Genomic DNA, 7,436 nt, shown 5'->3' with positions numbered 1-7,436 from the left:
AATTTATAAAAAATTCTTAAAAGAGGTCAATTGATTTGTAGAATATAACCTAAGTAAATGGGCTTCAAAACCTTGATAAAGTTTTACCCACCAGCTTTGTTATTTATCAGTGGGGAAAACTGCTGGCAATCTAAAACTTTTTTATAGGGAATAATTTTTTTATTGAGGAAATTATTATAAAATCACTATGAATGGCATTGAAAAGGATATAAAATAACAGACAAAATAGGTAAGTATGGGGGAGAAAGTCCTATTTTGGTCTCCAAAGAAATAAATCACTTGCTTTGAAAATCACAGAAAATAGGTTTTTCTGTCATAGAAATCACAAAAAAAGACTAACACTGATGTTAATGTCTGACCAATGCTGCAATTCTAAGACCAAAATATACCATGGGAGGGGGTAATCATAGGGAGTGGTGGATAAAGGAAATGGGAAAGATCTGGTGTGAAAAACAATGTATATGAACTTCATAAGTTTTTTAAGTTTTATAAAATAAAAATTTTATTTAAAAAAACCCCAACATACCATCGAACCATTTTAGTTTTTTCCAGCATAGCATTTACTTAAAATCCACTCTAAGTAGCTGTTTCTCTGTCCAATTTCTCTGCAGCATCACAGGTATAAGGACACAGGCAGGAAGTACCCTTTTTCTCCCACTTTGATTTTCAAACATCTTCTATAAGATCTTCCTTTTCAGTCCCTGGAAGATTGCTTAAGTGTATCACAAAAATTTCTAGGCCTTCTTGAATCTTTAAAACATTTCTTTTAGAGACAATATTAATAAGTCTAATGTGATAAAAATGAAAATCTCAATCTCTCCAGCTTCTTCCCTCCCAACTCAGACCTACCAGACCAGACCACTGACAGACCTGCAGTGGAGGACGATATGGTCTACTTTACTATTGTTAGGTGCCACTGAGTCCTGTACGACTCGTAGAGACCCTATGAACAACAGATCTGAACCTTGCTCTATCTGGTGCCATCATCACTAATTTTGATGAGCCCATTGTGACACTCACTGTGCTAATCCATCAGTTAAGGATCTTTCTTTCTTTTGCTTACCCTCTGCCTTTCCCAGTATGTCTTTTTTCAGAAGACTTTTCTCCTCCTGATAACGCCTAAATTATGTGAGACAAAATTTCACCATCATTGTCTCTCTGGAGCACCCTGGTTGCACTTTCTCTAAGCCACATTTGTTATTTTGGCACTCCATTCAATACTCTTCTCCAACACCTCAACTCAAAGGTATAGATTCTTCTTCTATTATCCTTACTGATTGTCCAACTTTCATATGTAGAGCAAGTAATTAAAAACACCATGACTTGGAGCAGGCGCACCCCATCTTGGTCTCTATGCTGACATCATTGCTCTTTAGTAGTTTGGTGAGTTCGTTGACATCAGATTTCTCTAATGCAGCATGCCTTTTGATTTCTTGGCTGCAGCTACCAAAGGTGTTGATTGTGTATCTAAGTAAGATGAAGTCCTTGACAACTTCAACTCTTCTCCATCTATCATGATGTTCACTATTGATCCAGTGGTGAAAATTTTTATTTTCTTAATGTGGAAATGTAACCCATTTTGAAGGATATAGTCTTTAATCATCTGCAGCAAGCATTTCAAATTCTTCCTTTCAGCACGCAAGGTTGAATTATCTGCATAACACAGTTTATTGATGAATCTTCCTCCAATGCTGATGTCACATTCTTCTTTATAAAGTCTAGCTTCTTGAATTATTTCCTCAGTATACAGATTGAATAGATATGAGGAAAGGATATAGCTCTGGTTTAAAACTTTTTAATATTAAATGATTGGCAAAAAATAAGACCTTGAAAATAAATGGGATAAAAATTGACATGTTTCAACAAACAGATGTACCCTTGGATGTGCTCTAGTCTGTGCCAAGAAATCTGGACGACAGTTACCTAGCCAACTGACTGGAAATGAGCCATATTAGTTCCCATTCTGGAAAAAAAAGAAATGAGTCAACAGAATGTGGAACTTATCAATCAATATCTCTAATATTACATGCAAGTAAAATCCTATTGAAGATTACCCAAAACTAGCTAGAATAGTACAATGACAGAGAACTGACAAACACTCAGGTTGGATAGAAGAGCCCAGGAACCAGGCATATCACTGCTGATGTCAGATTGATGTTGGCAGAAAGCAGAGAATACCAAAAGAATGTCTATTTGGGCTTTATTGACTATGCAAAGGCATTTGACTATGGGGAGTCATAACGAATTGGGAAGAATGGGAATTCCAGAACAATCAATTGTGCTCATACAAAACCTACCTAGATCAAGAAGCTGTCATCCAAACAGAGCAAGGTCTACTTTAGGTCTTTGCAATTTCCCAATTTTAATCTTCTCCTTTCCCTCTTTGTTTGGTGTGCACCTTTTGATTCCTCTAGGATTGCATGAATGGCAGGGAGAAGAGAATAAAGAAGCAAGTAGGTCTGCTTAAGTGGTATTTTTGTAACCTGATGTTAGGGAGCTCCACTTGGTATACGTCCCATAGTTGGCTTTTTCTCTTTCGGAGGTTCTATGAGGACTTTTCTTTGTTACTTGAATCCATAAACAATGCCTATGTTAACAGTAGTCAAGATATCAAAAGATGTGTTGCAGGGGAGCTCTGGTGGCCTAGTGGCAAGAAGCTGCACTACAATCCCAGAGGAACACGGTTCGAATCCACCAGACGCTCTGCCGGAGAAGGAGGCGCAATATCCTCCTGTACCAGTCAGATCTGATTTGACGGTACACGTACACAAAATTAAAAAAAAAAAAAAAAAAAGATGTGTTGCATTGATACAGTTTTCTGTCAAGGACCCCTTCAAAGTGCTAAAGAGTAATGATGGTAGTTTCAAGATCCAAATCATAGTATTTTTCAATTATTTCCTATTCGTCTGAAAGTTGGGTAATGAAAAATGATTATCATTAAAGAATCAATGTCTTTGGATTATGGTGATGAAGAAAGTACTGAATCTTCTATGAACTGCCAAAAAAACCAAGTAAGTCTATCTTGGAGGCTGGACAATCAAGATGCTCCTTAGAGGCAAGGATGGTAAAACTTCCTATCGTATATTTTGGGCATGTTGTAAGGAGGAGCCAGTCCTTAAAAAAAGACATTATGTTGGGATAGACTGACACAGTGACTGTAAAAATGAGCCTGAGCATGTCAGGAATTGTGAGGACAGCAGAAGATAAGGCACAGCTCTGATCTGCAGTTCATATGGATGCTATGAGTTGTAGTCAATTCTGTAACACCTAATAACAAAACAACCTGAGGGCTCTGGCCTCAGATCTACCCGTTACTGCACATGCTTTGACATGGGTAGTTGTTTACTCCCCAGACAGCTGCTTCCTCCCACTGGCCTGGATTCTGTAGCCAGCAAGATACTCTACAGGTTGGTTAGGTGAGACTACATGGCCCACTCTGGCACAGGGGATCTGCTTCACTTCAAGAGGAATGCAGCCAGCCTTGCAATGACTGCAGCCTTTCACTTTGCCCTTCCGCGGGGATAAGCCTAGAAAGTCTTGTGCTTTGGAAGTTTCTGGAATGGTACTGGGCTTCAGATCCTCAGATTCCAGTATTGCATGTCAATGTCTCCTGGAAATTCTGATAAGTCTTCACATCAGAGCCATTGTTACATAACAATTTACAAAGCCCTTCACGTGGCTTGACATGAGAAGTGTGGCATTCTCAGTCCTCTACCACTGGAAGGATAGTCACACAACAGATCCCACTCCCATGGAAAAAAAATTCTGTTCTGCAAAATCCTCATTCTTAATTCTTCACTGAAACCTAGAAGTAACAGACCCAGTTTCGGGTCACCTCTTGACAAGTCCTGAGCAGATGAACTAATAGCTTTCTTTAATTAGTGGAAATGTTTGCCATATATTGTTGTTATGTGACGTCAAGTCATCTTTGACTTATATGTACAATGATCCTATGTACAACAGCTCTGAACCCTACCCTGTCCTGAGCCAGTCTCACTGACTCCGACATACCTACCCCCTTTGCCCTAGTTACTCTAACAATCTATCTATTCGAGGGTCTTCTTCTCCTGTGCCATTTATCCACCCTTCCAAGCTTGATACCCTTCTCCAAGGATTGGTCACTCCTGACCAAAAGCCCAAAGTATGTGAGATGGAGCTTCAAAATTCTAGCCTCAGAGGTGATACTTGGTTTCACCCTCTCCAAGACAGATCTATTTGTTTTTTTGGTGGTCCATGTTATGTTCAAGACTCTTCTCCAGCACCACAACGCAAAGTCATCAATTCTTCTATCATCCTTGGTCATTATCCAGCTCTCTAATGCATAGCAAGTAATTATGAAGACCATGGCCTGGATCAGGTGCACCCTCAGCTCTAGACTGACATTGTTGTTTCTCAGTACTTTGAAAAGGTTCCTGACAGTAGATTTACCTCATGCAATTCACCTTTTAATTTCCTGACCGCTCGTGGAGCCAAGCAAGCTGTAATGTTAGAAACCAAAATCTCTTCTCCATCCATCATGGTGCTGCAATTGGCCCAGTGGTGAGAGTCTTTGTCTTCTTGATGCTGAGCTTCAATCCATAGTGAAGACCACAGTCCTTGACAACAATATTAGTATTTCCCCTTTTGCAGCCTCAACTAAGAAAAATGCAGTTTTCCTCTTATATGCCTCACTCAATAATTTTTCTCATTTCCTCTCTTCAAATGAATTATCCTAAAAAAAGCAAGTGACAAGTCAGTTTCAAGTGCTTTTGGTTTTCTTTTCAATATGCCAAGATCTCAAAGATTTTCAGAAATAGATTATATGAACACTCAGCTCAGTCTAATTCTGCAATGACTCATTGCTGGGATTCAGACAGGACCAGGCTTGTCTACCTAAAAGGCAGGGCAAGTCTGCCAGGAGGGTTCACTTTGTTCTCTTGGTTGAAAAGAAGTGAGGCAGGGTGTCCAAAGATTGGAGGGAAGGAGATGTTGTTGGGGGATGTGGAAGAATTTTGATCCATTCCCTGAGACTCGGGTTTAAGTCTTTCTGGAGAAAGTGGCTGAAGCTGAAGCTTTCTTCGTAGGAAATCCGCATGATACCATGAGATATGAAGATGTAGGCAGGGCTGCCTCTGTACCCAAAGAAGGGGGGAGGGGCTTTTTCTCCATTTATGTACCAAGTATAGTGTGATTTCAGAATACCATGAACTCAAAAGAAGGCAGCACAGTACTGATTTTCAGTTTGGGAAGTCAAGAGGCAGCTTCTTAAAGCAGGACATCATAGAATTCCATGACTGTTATAATAGACATCACAACTTTGCTTTTACCAAACCCTCCAAGGGAATTTAAACAAAGTCTCTTCTCCATACTCTAAACCAACTCCATGTCCAGGATCTCTAAATGTTATCGAGTCCTTTCAAATATAACTCTGCATGTTTATCCAAGACACATACCTTCATAAAATGGTGAGAACTTTAATTAAAAACCCTGTTTGGGCAGGGAGATAACATGGTGAATATAAATAGAATTCTGTGCCCAGGTAGTTTGTAATCTACCCATCCACTGTCCCTGCTTCTTTCCTTTCTCAAGAGAAAATTTCCTTTGCTCATTGATTTTCCTGATCACTGGTCCTACTTTCTGTATATCTCCTTACTATCCCACTGGCCACAATGCAGATGGGGATTTTCTGACAGCTATATCTTTTTGAGACCACTTACTATTAGTGTGAATTTTGGGGACTAAAGATTAAGCAATCCAGACTCTTGTGTCATGCTTAAGATTTCTTTGGCCACACAGCTCCTTTCTAAACTCACTAGGATTCAACTAGCCAGCAGTAAATTGAAGTTGTGTTGACACCAACTCATGGTGAGCCCATGTATGTCAGACAGAGTAGAACTCTGCTCCACAGGATTTTCAAAGACTGATTTTTCTGATATAGCTCACCTCTGGGTAGCTCAAACCTCCAACCTTTCTGTTAATATTGTTGTTGTTGTGTAGTGTCATGTTATAACTGACTCACAAGCTGACCTTCCAGCAGGTTTTCAGAGGCAGTTAATCACATAAGAAGAAATTGCCCATATTTCTCCCACGGAGCAGCTGGTAGATTCGAACATGCCTTCAGGATTGCAGCACAGCTTATTACCTCTATAGCTGAATGCATTAGCCATTTGCACCGCCCAGGAACTCCAGTAGACTTCAGTTCCATGGGCTATCAACCAGTTTCTTAGGTTAGTTCAGGTCATAGACAGATCACAGGGTCTGGCCCGAGAAGTTTTTTTTATCCTGTCATCAGATCTTGGTGTCTGTGCCTTGGTCTTTAGTTTAAAGACGTCTGCCTTGATCTTCCCCCCTCCCTTTTTTTTTACACCTTGATCTTATGTCATAGCAATTTAAAACAATAGACTGAGGTAGGGCCAAAACTATTAATTTGCCTCTTCTCTGCAGCTGTATTTGAGCTAACATCCACAGTGAGAATGACTGTCCTCATTACAAAGAACAGGAGGTTGGATCTTGGGAAAGAATCTCAGGTCAAATTTCTCCTAGCTCTCTATGTCCATGATCTGTTTTCTTTGTACCAAAAGATATTGGAGAGAAACTTTTCCCCAAATCTAACTGGAAGTTTTTGGCCAAATTATACACTATTGTCAGAAAGAAGCAAAATTTCCCTTCACTCTATACTTTGAGAAATAATGAAAGTTACATAAGTGTTCAGGTCTTTCGTTCATAGGGTCACTATGAGTCATCTACAACTCAATGGTACTTAACAACAGCATTAAAGGACAATTTATCAGGACTTTATTAATTGGATGACTTATTTATATGTATGATACTAGCTTGTAATTACAGTTTTTATGCCACATGTAAATTTTGATCATGTTCAGGAATAACTAAATAATCTGCTGGTTCAGCAAAATAATGTGAAAGGATAAAAGTGCCATTAAAAGTATTAAAGTATAAGTTTCTCCTTTCTTTTTCAATCTTTTTCACAACTTGTTATTGGGGTGTTTTGTTTTGTGGGTTTTTTATCCATTTCTATGTAATGTCATTCTAAGGAAAGTTAAATTAAAATTTTAAATTATTATCATTAGTTTTATAATTCATCTTTATATTGTGCAATGTCAGTTATAAATTAAAAAATAACAACATTAACTCATGTCATTAGACCATTTCAGGCCATGCAGGCCATGGCTATCTTGCACCCAAACTGCTGTTAAAAATAAAGTTATAGAGGAATTAATGACAAAATAAACATTGGATACAAGAGTTCTTTGAAACACATAGAAATAGTGCCTGCTGACAACAGAATGAAGAGCTCTGATAGATGCAGCCGATTCCTAGGTTCTGAATTTAAAACTTACTTCCCTAAATCAACTATGAGATATCATCTCACCCCAGTCAAAATAGCAAAATTTAACAGAACAGCAAGCAACAAATGCTGGCGAGGTTGTGGAGAAACT

Source organism: Elephantulus edwardii, unplaced genomic scaffold, assembly GCF_000299155.1.
Source record: "Elephantulus edwardii isolate Elephantulus edwardi_28Jun2011 unplaced genomic scaffold, EleEdw1.0 scaffold00050, whole genome shotgun sequence".
In the NCBI taxonomy this organism is placed as follows: Eukaryota; Metazoa; Chordata; class Mammalia; order Macroscelidea; family Macroscelididae; genus Elephantulus; species Elephantulus edwardii.
Note: the sequence above shows the minus strand (reverse complement) of the source record.